Below are 17,814 nucleotides of genomic sequence, written 5' to 3' on the forward strand. Positions count from 1 at the left end.
CTTGCTCAGATACCTTCCTAGCAAAACATCGCTAGTTGATTCTCTTTATAGCAACATCAGAGGCTCAGAGCCTCTCCACTTTCCATGGTAAACAATACTAAAGGTTCCAGAACCCAGTTCACGCAATTCCGAAAGGTCAATGTTCTTTATTATCTGTTATTAACGAAGTGGAAAATAAGGACAACACATATAAATTTTCACATAAGGTGTTGAAATAAATAGTAGGTACACAAAAACCTCAAGTTTATCGATGTCATCTAAAACTTGAATCCCCTGGCTTGTTTTGTCCGATTAATTATTCCCTTCTTCCTGAACTCAAAAGTAAAGCAAAAGGTTACGGCAAATCAATGAACAATGTTTTAGGCTAGAACGTCGTTACCTCGGCCAGGATCCCGTCGACGCCCGCCAGCTTGCCATCGTCGTCGAAGTATATTTCTCTCAGTTTCATGAACGTGTAGCAAGTCCGCTGGCTGTCATAGTGTAACATCCTAATACCCCATTGTGGGTATTTGGGGAAAATCTTTCTATAAAATTTAAATAGATAAGACCCTCTTAAAAAATAATATTATTAAGATATCCCTTTTAATAATAAATTTGAAGATACTTTTAAACAAGGAACTTAAGCTAAGATACCTTTTAATAAAGATTATATATTAGGGATTATCTTCTTAAAGTAAATAAGTAACTAATAAATAGATAAGGTAAGGTTGACCTCTTGATGATAATTTTGGTGAAGCATTTTATGGAGATCATAAACTTGACCTCCAATTCTAAATAAAAAAATAAAATAGTAAATGAGAAAGGGAATGTTTATGAAACCATTTATTCCTCCCATAAATAGATGGCAAGGAAAAACAATAAATAATAGTATTGTAAACAGTAGAAGTTATATTCACTAGGAAATTTGAACTTCAAAATAGGAGTTGAATTTGAATTTGGATTTGAACATGGAACTAGAAACAAATCTGAAGTTTAAAATAGGAGCTACTCTTTATTATCTGTTTTGGAGCACTTGATTAAAGGAATGAAATAATTAAATATGAATAAACTTAAAATTTTGCATAATGGAGATTTCATCGTGCATTAAATAGAATTTTGAAAACATAACCCAGATTCAAATTTGAAATTGTAACTCAAATTTGAGATTCAAATGAAAAGAAAAAAAGAAAAAACATAAAAGAAAAAGAAAACCCTGTGTTGGGCCGCCTCTACTCATTTCGGCCCATCAGAGCATCCCCCCGCACGACCCAGCTGGAAGACCTCCGCGCGCCGATCAGTGGCCCCATGTCGTCATCCTCTGGAGCCGCGCGGCCTAAACCACTCCCACTAGCATGCGGGCCCCCCTTGTCAGCACCTTCTTCTCCGCCGCATCGCCCACGCCAACAGAACGAGTGCGGCGTCCTCCACAATTCTCGGTGAACTCACCCCACGCCCTGGTCTTGCGGTTGTTCGTGCCGGCAGACTATAAGATCCGAGTCCAGGAACCCCCACGTCTATCTCTCCCCTTTACGCTAACAGCCGTGGCGAAGATTTGGGAGCTCGGGCTTGGATCGTGGTAGGGAGCACCCGCCAGCTCCGTTCCCGTCCGCGGCCATTGTCGGGAGGTCCGTGCCGCCTTGGGGTACTTTGCAGTGCTGCTGGGAGGGCGCTCGTGACCGGGTGGAGGTGTTTCGACCTCGGCGGCGACCGGAATTGCTCATCGGTGGCACACCGCCACCGTGGATCTGTGCTACACCGTGGATAGGGCCTGGCACCGCGTGATTCACGGTAAGGCCTCCTTCCCCCGAATCGCGTTCATCTCTATCTCGAGTAGCCTCATCCGAATCTCAGTTTTGGGGCACCAGTGCCATTGGCAGCTGCCGCCGGCCATGCCCGCCGCCGGGGTGGGTCTAGCGTAGTGGCCTGCGCCACCGGGGGGGCATGGATGATGTCTGGGTCGCTCGATCCGGAAGCAAGGGCCAAGATTAGATCTCCGCGTAATGTGTTAGCACCATTAGATTTGAATCCAACGGATCTCGTGACGTACTGGTTTGCGGGAGATGGGGATCGGATCTGGTCCGTTGGAATGAAATATGGCGGCTACCAGCGAATACCGGTTCGATTATGATGGGAATTGAATCCGGACCGCTGGATCATAATCGGATGGCCCTAAACACTACTTACCCCTTCACCGCGGTTATTTTCCAAAAAGCCCCTCCACTTTTCAAGAACCAACCCACAGTCCACACTGAGGGTTAGTTTGAGTCTTAGGTAAATTGTGATTTAGGACCCTGCTAAAAGGGAAATAGGTTCAAACCTTTTCCTAAATAATTTTGGTGGTTGAATTGCCCAACACAAATATTGGACTAACTAGTCTGCTCTAGAATATATGTTCTACAGGTGCCAAAGGTTCAACACAAAACAATAAAAAGATTAAAGTTAGGGTTCAAAAGAAAGGAGTAAAAGAAACCGAAGTGAACCCTGGTCTGGTGCACCGGACTGTCTGGTGTGCCACCGGACAGTGTCCGGTGCATCAGGGTGGATCAACTTCAAACTCTTCACCTTCAGGTTTCTGAGGCCGCACTCCGCTATAATTCATTGGACTGTCCGGTGGGTCACCGGACTATCCGGTGTGCCAGCGGAGCAACGGCTCCCAAGCGCAACGGTCGACTCCAACGGTCGACTGCAACGTGAACAGTGTGCGGATAGTTCGCGCAGAGTCAGAGCAGCGCCAGAAGGCGCACCGGACAGTGAACAGTGATTGTCTGGTGCGACACCGGACTGTTCGGTTGCCCAGGCTGTCAGAGCTCCAACGGTCCAAACCGTCAAAACCCTAACGGTTGGGTAACGTGGCTGGCGCACCGGACTGTCCGGTGCGCCCATCGACAACAGCCCTCCCCAACAGTTGTTTTGGTGGTTGGGGCTATAAATACCCCCAACCACCTCTATTCAAGGCATCCAAGTTTCCAGCATTTTTGTATTCAATACAAGAGCTCTAGACTTCACTCCAAGACACAAACAAGAGATCAAATCCTCTCCCAAGTCCAAAATCACTCCAAACACTTAGTGACTAGTGAGAGAGAGATTTCCGTGTTCATTTGAGTTCTTGTCGCTTTGATCGCTTTTCTTCTTCCTCCATTCTTGTTCTCAAGACATTTGTAATCAAAGCAAGAGACACCAAGTTGTGGTGGTCCTTGTAGGGGTCTAAGTGACCCGATTTGATTAAGGAGAAAGCTCACTCGGTCTAAGTGACCGTTTGAGAGAGGGAAAGGGTTGAAAGAGACCCGGTCTTTGTGACCACCTCAACGAGGAGTAGGTTTGCAAGAACCGAACCTCGGTAAAACAAATCACCGTGTCATCCGCTTCATTTGCTTATGATTTGTTTTCGCCTCTCTTTCAAACTTGATTTTATTTCTAACGCTAACCTCGGCTTGTAGTTGTGCTTAAAGTTTATAAATTTCAGTTTCCGCCTATTCACCCCCCCTCTAGGCGACTTTCAATTGGTATCAAAGCCCGGTACTTCATTAGAGTTTAACCACTCGAAGTGATGTCGGGAGATCACGCCAAGAAGGAGATCGTGACCGGCGGTGACAAGTCTACAAGCCACGGGAAGGCTCCACCGGGGGAGTCCGGCAACAAAATGAAGGGAGCCCCTTCACATACCAAGTCGCATCGGAGTGGCGACAAGAAAAAGAAGATGCAGAAGGTGGTCTACTACGAGACTGATTCCTCGTCGCCATCCACCTCCGGCTCCGACACTCCGTCTGTCACTTCTAAGCGCCATGAGCGCAAGAAGTTTAGTAAGATCCCCCTACGCTACCCTCGCATTTCAAAACGCACTCCTTTACTTTTTGTCCCATTAGGCAAACCACCGGTTTTGACGGTGAAGATTATTGTATGTGGAGTGATAAAATGAGGCATCATCTAACCTCACTCCGCTCTAGCATTTGGGACATTGTTGAGTTTGGAGCGCAGGTACCATCCGTGGGGGATGAAGGCTACGACTCAGACGAGGTCACCCAAATCCGACACTTTGACTCCCAAGCCACCACTATACTCCTCGCCTCTCTATGTCGAGAGGAGTATAACAAGGTGCAAGGGCTAAAAAGTGCCAAGGAGATTTGGGACGTACTAAAAACCGTGCATGAAGGGGATGAGGTGACCAAGATCACCAAGCGGGAGACGATCGAAGGGGAGCTTGGTCGATTCATCCTCAACCAAGGAGAGGAGTCACAAGCAATGTACAACCGACTCAAGACCTTGGTCAACCAAGTGTGCAACCTCGGGAGCACAAAATGGGATGACCATGAAATGGTCAAGGTTATTCTTAGATCACTCGTATTTCATAATCCTACTCAAGTTCAATTAATACGTGGTGATCCTTGATATAAGCTAATGTCTCCCGAGGAAGTGATAGGAAAGTTTGTGAGCTTTGAGTTGATGATTAGAGGCTCCAAACAAATTGTCGAGCAAGGCGGCACCTTCACACCCGAGGTGCAACCCATCGCATTCAAAGCGACGGAGGAGAAGAAAGAAGAGTCTACCTCAAGTAGGCTCCCCATCGACGCCTCCAAGCTCGACAACGAGGAAATGACGCTCATCATCAAGAGCTTCCGCCAAATCCTCAAGCAAAGGAGGGGGAAGGACTATAAACCTTGCTCCAAGAAAGTTTGCTACAAGTGTGGTAAGCTCGGTCATTTCATTGCTAAATGTCCTATATCTAGTGATAGTGACAGGGGCGACGACAAGAAGGGAAGGAGGAAGGAAAAGAAGAGGTACTACAAGAAGAAGGGCGGCGATGCCCATGTATGTCGGGAATGGGATTCCAACGAAAGCACCACCGACTCCTCCTCCGACGAGGACGCCGCCAACATCGCCATCACCAAAGGCCTCCTCTTCCCCAACGTCGGCCACAAGTGTCTTATGGCAAAGGACGGCAAGAAAAAGAAGGTACAAGGTAGAACCACCCCCAAGTATACTACATCTAGTGATGAGGGTAGTTCTAGTGATGATGAAGATAATTTGCTTGCCCTTTTTGCCAACCTTAACATGCAACAAAAAGAAAAATTAAATGAATTGATAGGAGCTATTCATGAGAAGGATGAACTCTTGGATAGCCAAAAGGAATTCCTTATTAAGGAAAACAAAAAGCATGTTAAAGTTAAAAATGCTTATGCTCAGGAAGTAGAGAAAAATGAAAATTTATCTAAGGAGCTTAGCAAATGCCATGACACTATCTCTAACCTTAGAACTGAGAATGCCAAATTACTTGCTAAGGTTGAAAAGAGAAATGTTTGTGATGATTCAATTGCCAATCTTAAGAATGATAATGCTAGTTTAATTGCTAAGATTGACAAATTGAATGAATCAATTTATAGCCTTAAGATTGAGAATGATAAACTAATTTCTAAGGCTAAAGATTTAAATGTTTGCAATGTTTCTATTTCCAATCTTAGAAATGAGAATGCAATGTTACATGCTAAGATTGATGAATTAAATGCTTGCAACCCCTCTACATCCACTGTTGATCATGTTTCAATTTGCATGAGATGTAGAGATATTAATGTTGATGCTATCCATGATCACCTAGCTTTAATTATAGAACAAAATGATCACATAGCTCTACTAACTGTTAAAATTAATGAGCATGAGATAGAAAATGAAAAATTTAAATTTGCTAGGAGCATGCTCTATAATGGGAGACGCCCTGCCATTAAGGATGGCATTGGCTTCCAACAGGGAGACAATGTCGAGCTTAATGCCCCTAAGAGATTGTCCAATTTTGTTAAGGGCAAGGCTCCCATGGCACAGGATAACGAGGGTTACATTTTATATCCTGCTGGTTATCCTTAGCATAAAATTAGGAGAATTCATTATAGGAAGTCTCATTCTAGTTCTCATCATGCTTTTTTGTATAAGAATGAGACATCTAGTTCTAGGCATTCTACCCATGTTAAAATGCCTAAAAAGAAATCTCTTGTTGCATCAAATGAACCCAATGTTTCATTTAAGACTTTTGATGCATCTTATGTGCTTACTAACAAATCAGGCAAAGTAGTCGCCAAATATGTTGGGGACAAACACAAGAGCTTCAAGACTTGTGTTTGGGTACCCAAGGTGCTTGTTTTTAATGTGAAAGGACCCAAGACCGTTTGGGTACCTAAGAACAAGGCCTAAACTTGTTTTGTAGGTTTATGCATCCGGGGGCTCAAGTTGGATCATTGATAGCGGATGCACAAACCACATGACTGGGGAGAAAAGAATGTTCTCCTCCTACGAGAAAAACGAAGATCCTCAAAGAGCTATCACATTCGGGGATGGAAATCAAGGTTTGGTCAAAGGACTTGGTAAAATTGCTATATCACCTGACCATTCCATTTCCAATGTTTTTCTTGTAGATTCTTTAGATTACAATTTGCTTTCTGTTTCTCAATTATGCAAAATGGGTTACAACTGTCTTTTTATGGATATAGGTGTTACTGTCTTTAGAAGAAGTGATGATTCAGTAGCATTTAAGGGATTATATAGAGGGTCAGTTATACTTAGTTGATTTTAATAGATCTGAACTCGATACTTGCTTAATTGCTAAGACTAATATGGGTTGGCTCTGGCATCCCTGACTAGGCCATGTTGGGATGAAGAATCTTCACAAGCTTCTAAAGGGAGAACACATTTTGGGACTAACCAATGTTCATTTTGAGAAAGACAGGGTTTGTAGCGCATGTCAAGCAGGGAAGCAAGTTGGTACCCATCATCCACACAAGAACATAATGACGACCGACAGGCCGCTTGAGCTACTCCACATGGATCTATTCGGCCCGATAGCTTACATAAGCATCGGCGGGAGTAAGTATTGTCTTGTAATTGTGGATGATTATTCTCGCTTCACTTGGGTGTTCTTTTGTAGGAAAAATCTCAAACCCAAGAGACCTTAAAGGGATTCTTGAGACGAGCTCAAAATGAGTTCGGATTAAGGATAAAAAAGATAAGAAGCGACGATGGAACAGAGTTTAAGAACTCTCAAATAGAAGGCTTTCTTGAGGAGGAGGGCATCAAGCATGAGTTCTCTTCTCCCTACACACGTCAACACAATGAAGTACTGGAAAGGAAGAATAGAACTCTACTAGATATGGCAAGAACCATGCTTGATGAGTACAAGACTCCGGACCGGTTTTGGGCTGAGGCGATTAACATCGTCTGCTACTGCATCAACCGACTCTACCTTCACCGAGTCCTCAAGAAGACATCATATGAACTCCTCACCGGTAAAAAGCCCAATGTTTCATATTTTAGAGTCTTTGGTAGCAAATGCTTTATTCTTGTTAAAAGAGGTAGAAAATCAAAATTTGCTCCTAAGGCTGTAGAAGGCTTTTTACTTGGCTATGACTCAAACACAAGGGCATATAGAGTCTTCAACAAATCCACTGGATTAATTGAGGTTTCTTGTGACATTGTGTTTGATGAGACTAATGGCTCCCAAGTGGAGCAAGTTGATCTTGATGAGCTAGATGATGAAGAAGCTCCATGTGTCGCGCTAAGGAACATGTCCATTGGGGATGTGTGTCCTAAGGAATCTGAAGAGCCAACTAATGCACAAGATCAACCATCATCTTCCATGCAAGAATCTCCACCAACACAAGATGAGGATCAAGCTCAAGGTGATGAAAATGAAGATCAAGAGGATGGGCCACCTCAAGAAGAGGACAATGATCAAGGCGGAGATGACAATAATCAAGACAAGGAAGATGTCAAGAAGAACAGGGTCAAAGACCGCCACACCCAAGAGTCCATCAAGCAATTCAAAGAGATCACCCCGTGAACTCCATCCTCGGCAATATTCATAAGGGGGTAACCACTCGATCTCATGTCGCTCATTTTTGTCAACATTACTCTTTTGTGTCTTCTATTGAGCCATACAGGGTGGAGGATGCATTAAGAGATTCGGATTGGGTGTTGGCAATGCAAGAGGAGCTCAACAACTTCATGAGGAATGAGGTATGGCATCTTGTTCCACGTCCTAACCAAAATGTTGTAGGAACCAAGTGGGTATTCCGCAACAAGTAAGATGAGCATGGTGTGGTGACAAGGAACAAAGCACGACTTGTGGACAAGGGATACTCACAAGTCGAAGGTTTGGATTTTGGTGAAACCTATGCACCCGTAGCTAGGCTTGAGTCAATTTGCATATTACTTGCCTATGCTACTTACCATGGCTTTAAGCTCTATCAAATGGACGTGAAAAGTGCCTTCCTCAATGGACCAATCAAGGAAGAGGTCTATGTTGAGCAACCTCCCGGCTTTGAAGATAGTGAGTACCCTAACCATGTCTATAAACTCTCAAATGCGCTTTATGGGCTCAGGCAAGCCCCAAGAGCATGGTATGAATGCCTAAGAGATTTTCTTATCACTAATGAATTCAAAGTCGGCAAAGCCGATCCTACTCTCTTTACTAAAACCATTGCAAATGATTTGTTTGTATGCCAAATTTACGTTGATGACATCATATTTGGATCTACTAACAAATCTACTTGTGAAGAGTTTAGTAGGATTATGATTCAAAAATTCGAGATGTCTATGATGGGGGAGTTGAAGTATTTCTTAGGATTTCAAGTGAAGCAACTCCAAGAGGGCACCTTCATCAGCCAAATCAAGTACATTCAAGATATACTTACCAAGTTTGGAATGAAGGATGCCAAGCCCATCAAGACACCCATGGGAACCAATGGGCATCTTGACCTCGACACGGGAGGTAAATCAGTAGATCAAAAGGTATACCGGTCGATGATAGGATCTCTACTCTATTTATGTGCATCTCGACCGGATATTATGCTTTCCGTATGCATGTGTGCAAAGTTCCAAGCCGATCCTAAGGAAGTTCACCTTAGGGCCATGAAAAGAATCTTGAGATATTTAGTTCATACACCTAAGTTTGTGAAAGGGAAATAGGGTCAAACCTTTTCCTAAATAATTTTGGTGGTTGAATTACCCAACATAAATAATTGGACTAACTAGTTTGCTCTAGATTATAAGTTCTACAGGTGGCAAAGGTTCAACACAAACCAATAAAAAGTCCAAGAAAGGGTTCAAATAAAAAGGAGCAAAACCAACCGAAGGCTGCCGTGGTCTGGCGCACCGGACTGTCTGGTGTGCCACAGGACAGTGTCCGGTGCACCAGGGAGATCAACTCCGAACTTGCCACCTTCGGGTTTCTGGAAATGCTGCTCCGCTATAATTCACCGGACTGTCCGGTGTGCCATGCGGAGCAACGGCTAACAGCGCCAACAGTCGTCTGCAAAAGTGAACAGTGCGTGAACAGTGCACGAACATTGCGTGCAGAGTCAGAGCAGGCGCCAGAAGGCGCATCGGACAGTGAACAGGACCTGTTCGGTGCACCATCGGACTATCCGGTGGCCCCACATGTCAGAGCTCCAACGGTCGAACCATAACGGTTGGGTGACGTGGCTGGCGCACCGGACAGTGTCCGGTGGCGCATCGGACTGTCCGGTGCGCCCTTCGACAGCAACCTTCCCCAACGGCCACTTTGGTGGTTGGGGCTATAAATACCCCCAACCACCACACTTCAAGGCATCCAAGTTTTTCAGCCAACACATTCAATACAAGAGCTAGTGCATTCAATACAAGACACAAATAGAGTGAATCAAAATCTCTCCAAGTCCCAAATTCTACTCAAAGCAATAGTGACTAGAAGAGAGAGTTTTTCCCGTGTTCTTTGAGCTCTTGCGCTTGGATCGCTTTTCTTCTTCCTCTATTCTTGTTCTCAAGACTTTTGTAATCAAAGCAAGAGACACCAATTGTGTGGTGGTCCTTGTAGGGACTAAGTGTCGCAGTTGATTGAGGAGAAAAGCTCACTCGGTCTAAGTGACCGTTTGAGAGAGGGAAAGGGTTGAAAGAGACCCGGTCTTTGTGACCACCTCAACGGGGAGTAGGTTTGCAAGAACTGAATCTCGATAAAACAAATCATCGTGTCACACTCTTCATTTGCTTGTGATTTGTTTTCGCCCTCTCTTTTGGACTCGCTTTTGTTTCTAACGCTAACCCCGGCTTGTAGTGGTGCTTAAAGTTTATAAATTTCAGATTTGCCTATTCACCCCCCTCTAGGTGACTTTCAATTGGTATCAAAGCCCGATACTTCATTAGAGCCTAACCGCTCAAAGTGATGTCGGGAGCTCACACCAAGAAGGAGATGGTGACCGGCGAGAAGCCCGCCACAAGCCACTGGAAAGCTCCATCGGGAGAGTCCAACAACAAAAGGGAGGAATCACCTCCCCGCGTCAAGTCACACCGGAGTGGCGACAAGAAGAAGAAAATGAAGAAAGTGGTCTACTATGAGACCGACTCTTCGTCGCCTTCCACCTCCGGCTCCGACACGCCGTCTGTCACTTCTAAGCGCCATGAGCGCAAGAAGTTTAGTAAGATCCCCTTACGCTATCCTCGCATTTCCAAACGCACTCCTTTACTTTCCGTCCCACTAGGCAAACCACCGGTTTTAAACGGTGAAGATTATTGTATGTGGAGTGATAAAATGAGACACCATCTAACCTCACTCCACGCTAGCATTTGGGACATTGTTGAATTTGGAGCGCAGGAACCATCCGTGGGGGATGAAGGCTATGACTCGGACGAGGTAGCCCAAATCCGGCACTTCAACTCCCAAGCCACTACTATACTCCTTGCCTCTCTAAGTCGAGAGGAGTATAATAAGGTGCAAGGGTTGAAGAGTGCCAAAGAGATTTGGGACGTGCTCAAGACCGCGCACGAAGGAGATGAGGTGACCAAGATCACCAAGCGAGAAACGATCGAGGGGGAGCTCGGTTGATTTATGCTCAACCAAGGAGAGGAGCCACAAGCCATGTACAACCGGCTCAAGACCTTGGTCAACCAAGTGCGTAACCTCGGGAGCACGAAATGGGATGACCATGAAATGGTCAAGGTTATTCTTAGATCACTCGTTTTTCTTAATCCTACTCAAGTGCAATTAATTTGTGGTGATCCTAGATACAAGCGAATGTCTCCCGAGGAGGTTATAGGGAAGTTTGTGAGCTTTGAACTCATGATCAAAGGCTCCAAACAAATCATCGAGCGAGGTGCCACCTCCACACCCGAGGTGCAACCTGTCGCCTTCAAAGCGACGGAGGAGAAGAAGGAAGAGTCTACGTTGAGTAGGCTTCCCATTGACGCCTCCAAGCTCGATAATGAGGAGATGGCGCTCATCATCAAGAGCTTCCATCAAATCCTCAAGCAACGGAAGGGGAGAGATTACAAACCCCGTTCCAAGAAGGTTTTCTACAAGTGTGGTAAGCCCGGTCACTTTATAGCAAAATGTCCTATTTCTAGTGACAGTGACAGGGGCGACGACAAGAGAGGGAAGAAGAAGGAGAAAAAGAGATACTACAAGAAGAAGGGCGGCGATGCCCATGTTTGTCGGGAGTGGGACTTCGATGAGAGCTCCACCGACTCCTCCTCCGACGAGGACGCCGCAAACATCGTCGTCAACAAGGGTCTCCTCTTCCCCAACGCCGGCCACAAGTGCCTCATGGCAAAGGACGACAAAAAGAAGGTAAAATCTAGAGCCTCCACTAAATATGCAACATATAGTGATGAGGATAACTCTAGTGATGTTGAAGATAATTTGCTTGCCCTTTTTGCCAACCTCAACATGTAACAGAAAGAAAAACTAAATGAATTGATAGGAGCTATTCATGAGAAGGATGAACTCTTGGATAGCCAAGAGGACTTCCTTATTAAAGAAAACAAGAAGCATGTTAAGGTTAAAAATGCTTATGCTCAGGAAGTAGAAAAATGTGAAAAATTAACTTGTGAGCTAAGCACTTGCCATGATACTATTTCCAACCTTAGAAATGAGAATGCTAAATTAATTGCTAAGGTTGAGAATTTAAATGTTTGTGATGATTCTCTTGTCAAACTTAAAAATGATAATGCTAATTTGATTGCTAAGATTGACAAGTTAAATGAATCAATTGCTAGCCTTAAGATAGAAAATGATAAATTGATTACTAAGGCTAAAAATTTAAATGTTTGCAATGATATTGTATCTTAGAAATGAAAATGTCATGTTACATGCTAAGATTGATGAATTAAATGTTTGCAAATCCTCTACATCTACCATTGAGCATGTTACTATTTGTACTAGAGTAGAGATATTAATGTTGATGTTATTCATGATCACCTTGCTTTAATTAAACAACAAAATGATCACATAGCTCAACTTAGTGCTAAAATTAATGAGCATGACTTAGAAAATGAAAAATTTAAATTTGCTCGAAGCATGCTCTATAGTGGGAGACGCCCAGGCATTAAGGATGTCATTGGCTTCCAACAGGGAGACAATGTCAAGCTTAATGCCCCAAAGAAATTATATAACTTTGTTAAGGGCAAAGCTCCCATGGCTCAGGATAACGAGGGTTACATTTTATACCCTGCTGGTTATCCCGAGCACAAAATTAGGAGAATTCATTCTAGGAAGTCTCACTCTAGCTCTCATCATGCTTTTATGTATAAGAGTGAGGCATCTAGTTCTAGGCAATCCACTCATGCTAAATTGCCTAAAAAGAAATATCCTATAGCATCAAATGAACCTATTATTTCATTTAAGACTTTTGATGCTTCATATGTTTTAACTAACAAATCAGGCAAAGTAGTTGCCAAATATGTTTGGGCCAAACACAAGGGCTTAAAGACTTGTGTTTGGGTACCCAAGGTGCTTGTTTCTAATGTCAAAGGACCCAAGACCGTTTGGGTACCTAAGAACAAGGCCTAAACTTGTTTTGTAGGTTTATGCATCCGGGGGCTCAAGTTGGATCATTAATAGCGGGTGCACAAACCACATGACTGGGGAGAAAAGGATGTTCTCCTCCTATGAGAAAAACCATGATCCCCAAAGATCTATCACATTCAGGGATGGAAATCAAGGTTTGGTCAAAGGACTTGGTAAAATTGCTATATCACCTGACCATTCTATTTCCAATGTTTTTCTTGTAGATTATTTAGATTACAACTTGCTTTCAGTTTCTCAATTATGCAAAATGGGCTACAATTGTCTTTTTACGGATATAGGTGTTACTGTCTTTAGAAGAAGTGATGATTCAGTAGCATTTAAGGGAGTGTTAGAGGGTCAGCTATACTTAGTTGATTTTAATATAGCTGAACTCGACACTTGCTTAATTGCTAAGACTAACATGGGTTGGCTCTGGCATCGCCGACTAGCCCACGTTGGGATGAAGAATCTTCATAAGCTTTTAAAGGGAGAGCACATTTTGGGACTAACAAATGTTCATTTTGAGAAAGACATGATTTGTAGCGCATGTCAAGCAGGGAAGCAAGTTGGTGTTCATCATCCACACAAGAACATCATGACAGCCGACAGGCCGCTTGAGCTACTCCACATGGACCTATTCGGCCCGATCGCTTACATAAGCATCGGCGGGAGTAAGTATTGTCTAGTTATTGTGGATGATTATTCTCGCTTCACTTGGGTGTTCTTTTTGCAGGATAAATCACAAACCCAAGAGACCTTAAAGGGATTCTTGAGATGGGCTCAAAATGAGTTCGGCTTAAGGATCAAAAAGATCAGAAGCGACAACGGGACAGAGTTCAAGAACTCACAAATAGAAGGCTTCCTTGAGGTTGAGGGCATCAAGCATGAGTTCTCTTCTCCCTACACACCACAACAAAATGGTGTAGTGGATAGGAAGAATAGAACTCTACTTGACATGGCGAGGACCATGCTTGACGAGTACAAGACTTTGGACCGGTTTTGGGCGGAAGCAGTCAACACCGCTTGCTACGCCATCAACCGTCTCTAGCTTCACCGAATCCTCAAGAAGACATCGTATGAACTCCTCACTGGTAAAAAGCCCAATGTTTCATATTTTAGAGTCTTTGGTAGCAAATGCTTTATTCTTGTTAAAAGAGGTAGAAAATCTAAATTTGCTCCTAAGGCTGTAGAAGGCTTTTTACTTGGTTATGATTCAAACACAAGGGCATATAGAGTCTTTAACAAGTCCACTGGACTAGTTGAAGTTTCTTGTGACATTGTGTTTGATGAGACTAACGGCTCTCAAGTAGAGCAAGTTGATCTTGATGAGCTAGATGATGAAGAGGCTCCATGCGTCGTGCTAAGGAACATGTCCATTGGGGATGTGTGTCCTAAAGAATCCGAAGAGCCTCCACAAGCACAAGATCAACCATCCTCTTCCACACAAGCATCTCCACCAACTCAAGATGAAGATCAAGCTCAAGATGATGAAAATGAAGATCAAGAAGAGCCACCTCAAGAGGAGGACAATGATCAAGGGGGAGATGCCAATAATCAAGACAAGGAAGATGATGAGGGTCCAAGACCGCCACAACCAAGAGTTCACCAAGCAATACAACGAGATCACCCCGTGAACACCATCCTCGGCGATATTCATAAGGGGTAACCACTCGATCTCGTGTTGCTCATTTTTGTGAACATTACTCCTTTGTGTCTTCTATTGAGCCATACAGGGTGGAAGACACATTAAGGGATTCGGATTATGTGTTGGCAATGCAAGAGGAACTCAACAACTTCACAAGTAATAAGATATGGCATCTTGTTCCACGTCCTAACCCAAATGTTGTAGTAACCAAATGGGTCTTCCGCAACAAGCAAGATGAGCATGGTGTGGTGACGAGGAACAAAGCCCGACTTGTGGCCAAGGGATATTCACAAGTCGAAGGTTTGGATTTCGGTGAAACCTATGCACCCGTAGCTAGGCTTGAGTCAATTCGTATATTACTTGCCTATGCTACTTACCATGGCTTTAAGCTTTACCAAATGGACGTGAAAAGTGCCTTCCTCAATGGACCAATCAAGGAAGAAGTCTATGTTGAGCAACCTCCTGGCTTTGAAGATAGTGAGTACCCTAATCATGTTTACAAACTCTCTAAGGCGCTTTATGGGCTGAAGCAAGCCCCAAGAGCATGGTATGAATGCCTAAGAGATTTTCTTATCGCTAATGGCTTCAAAGTCGACAAAGCAGATCCTACTCTATTTACAAAAACTATTGCAAATGATTTGTTTGTATGCCAAATTTATGTTGATGATGTCATATTTGGGTCTACTAACAAATCTACTTGTGAAGAGTTTAGTAGGATCATGATTCGAAAATTCGAGATGTCTATGATGGGGGAGTTGAAGTACTTCTTAGGATTTCAAGTGAAGCAACTCCAAGAGGGCACCTTCATCAGCCAAACAAAGTACATTCAAGACATACTCACCAAGTTTGGGATGAAGGATGCCAAGCCCATCAAGACACCCATGGGAACCAATGGGCATCTCGACCTCGACACGAGAGGTAAATCCGAAGATAAAAAGGTATACCAGTCGATGATAGGATCTTTACTCTATTTATGTGCATCTCGATCGGATATTATGCTTTCAGTATGCATGTGTGCAAGATTCCAAGCTGATCCTAAGGAAGTTCACCTTAGGGCCGTAAAACGAATCTTGAGATATTTAGTTCATACACCTAAGTTTGGCCTTTGGTACCCCAAGGGATCCACTTTTGATTTAATTGGTTATTCAGATGCTGATTGGGCAGGGTGTAAGATTGATAGAAAGAGCACATCAGGGACTTGTCAGTTCTTGGGAAGATCCCTCGTGTCTTGGGCTTCAAAGAAACAAAACTCAGTAGCTCTTTCAACCACCGAAGCCGAGTACATTGCCACAGGCCATTGTTGCGCGCAATTGCTTTGGATGAGGCAAACCCTTAGGACTATGGTTACAAATTAACCAAAGTCCCTCTCCTATGTGATAATGAGAGTGCAATCCGCATGGTGGATAATCCCGTTGAGCACAGCCACACTAAGCACATAGCCATTTGATATCACTTTTTGAGGGATCACCAACAAAGGGCGGATATCGAGATAGCCTATGTGAGCACCAAAGAACAATTAGTAGATATCTTCACCAAGCCATTAGATGAGAAAACCTTTACCAAACTTAGGCATGAGCTAAACATTATTGATTCTCAGAATTTTGATTGATACTTTGCACACATAGCTCATTTATATACCTTCGATCATATCTCTTTCATGTGCTATGACTAATGTGTTTTCAAGTGTATTTCATGCTAAGTCATAGATTGAAAGGGAAATGGAGTCTTCGGCAAAGACAAGGCTTCCACTCCACTCCATCGCATTATTTCTCCTTCGCCGTCACTCCGGTTCGCTCTCCAACTTTGGTATAATCCTTCACTCATATATTATTTGCCAAAGGGGGAGAAAGTTTGAGAAGGGCTCATATTTCACTCTGAAGACTCCGTTTTTGGCGATTCATGCCAAAGGGGGAGAGAGTATTAGCCCAAAGCAAAAGGACCGCACCACCACGCCAATTTCAAAAAATTTCAAAACAAAGTTTTTAAATGTTGTTTTCAATTGGTATTGTATATGTGATATATTTCAAAATTGGTATCTAAAACCCTCTTGAACACCAAGAGGAGAATTTCATTGAGGGGGAGTTTTGTTTAGTCAAAGGAAAAGCATTTGAAACAAAGGGAGAAAATTTCAAATCTTAAAAATGCTTTTCGAAATCTTATTCATATACCTTTGACTATTTGCAAAAAGACTTTGAAAAGAATTTCCAAAAGAATTTGCAAAAACAAAACAAGTGGTGCAAAATGGTCCAAAATGTTAAAATGAAGAAAGCAATCCATGCATATCTTATAAAAATGTAAATTGGTTTAATTCCAAAGCAACCTTTGCACTTACCTTATACAAACTAGTTCAATTCTGCACTTATATATTTGCTTTGGTTTGTGTTGGCATCAATCACCAAAAAGGGGGAGATTGAAAGGGAAATAGGATCAAACCTTTTCCTAAATAATTTTGGTGGTTGAATTACCCAAAACAAATAATTGGACTAACTAGTTTGCTCTAGATTATAAGTTCTACAGGTGGCAAAGGTTCAACACAAACCAATAAAAAGTCCAAGAAAGGGTTCAAATAAAAAAGAGCAAAACCAACTGCAGGCTGCCCTGGTCTGGCGCACCGGACTGTCCGGTGTGCCACCGGACTGTGTCCGGTGCACCAGGGAGATCAACTCCAAACTTGCCACCTTCGGGTTTCTGGAAATGCCGCTCCGCTATAATTCACCGGACAGTCTGGTGTAGCACCGGATGTCCGGTGTGCCATGCGGAGCAACGGCTAACAGCGCCAACGGTCGTCTGCAAAAGTGAACAGTGCGTGAACAGTGCGCGAACAACGCGTGCAGAGTCAGAGCAGGCGCCAAAAGGCGCACCAGACAGTGAACAGGACCTGTCAGGTGCACCACCGGACTGTCCAGTGGCCCCACATGTCAGAGCTCCAACGGTCGAACCCTAACGGTTGGGTGACGTGGCTGACACACCGGACAGTGTCCGGTGGTGCACCGGACTGTCCGGTGCGCCCTTCGACAACAGCCTTCCCCAACGGCCACTTTGGTGGTTGGGGCTATAAATACCCCCAACCACCACACTTCAAGGCATCCAAGTTTTTCAGCCAACACATTCAATACAAGAGCTAGTGCATTCAATACAAGACACAAATAGAGTGAACCAAAATCTCTCCAAGTCCCAAATTCCACTCAAAGCAATAGTGACTACAAGAGAGAGTTTTGCCCGTGTTCTTTGAGCTCTTGCGCTTGGATCGCTTTTCTTCTTCCTCTATTCTTGTTCTCAAGACTTTTGTAATCAAAGCAAGAGACACCAATTGTGTGGTGGTCCTTGTGGGGACTAAGTGTCCCAATTGATTGAGGAGAAAAGCTCACTCGGTCTAAGTGACCGTTTGAGAGAG

This window comes from Zea mays, chromosome 3 (assembly GCF_902167145.1).
Source record: "Zea mays cultivar B73 chromosome 3, Zm-B73-REFERENCE-NAM-5.0, whole genome shotgun sequence".
Classification (NCBI taxonomy): domain Eukaryota; kingdom Viridiplantae; phylum Streptophyta; class Magnoliopsida; order Poales; family Poaceae; genus Zea; species Zea mays.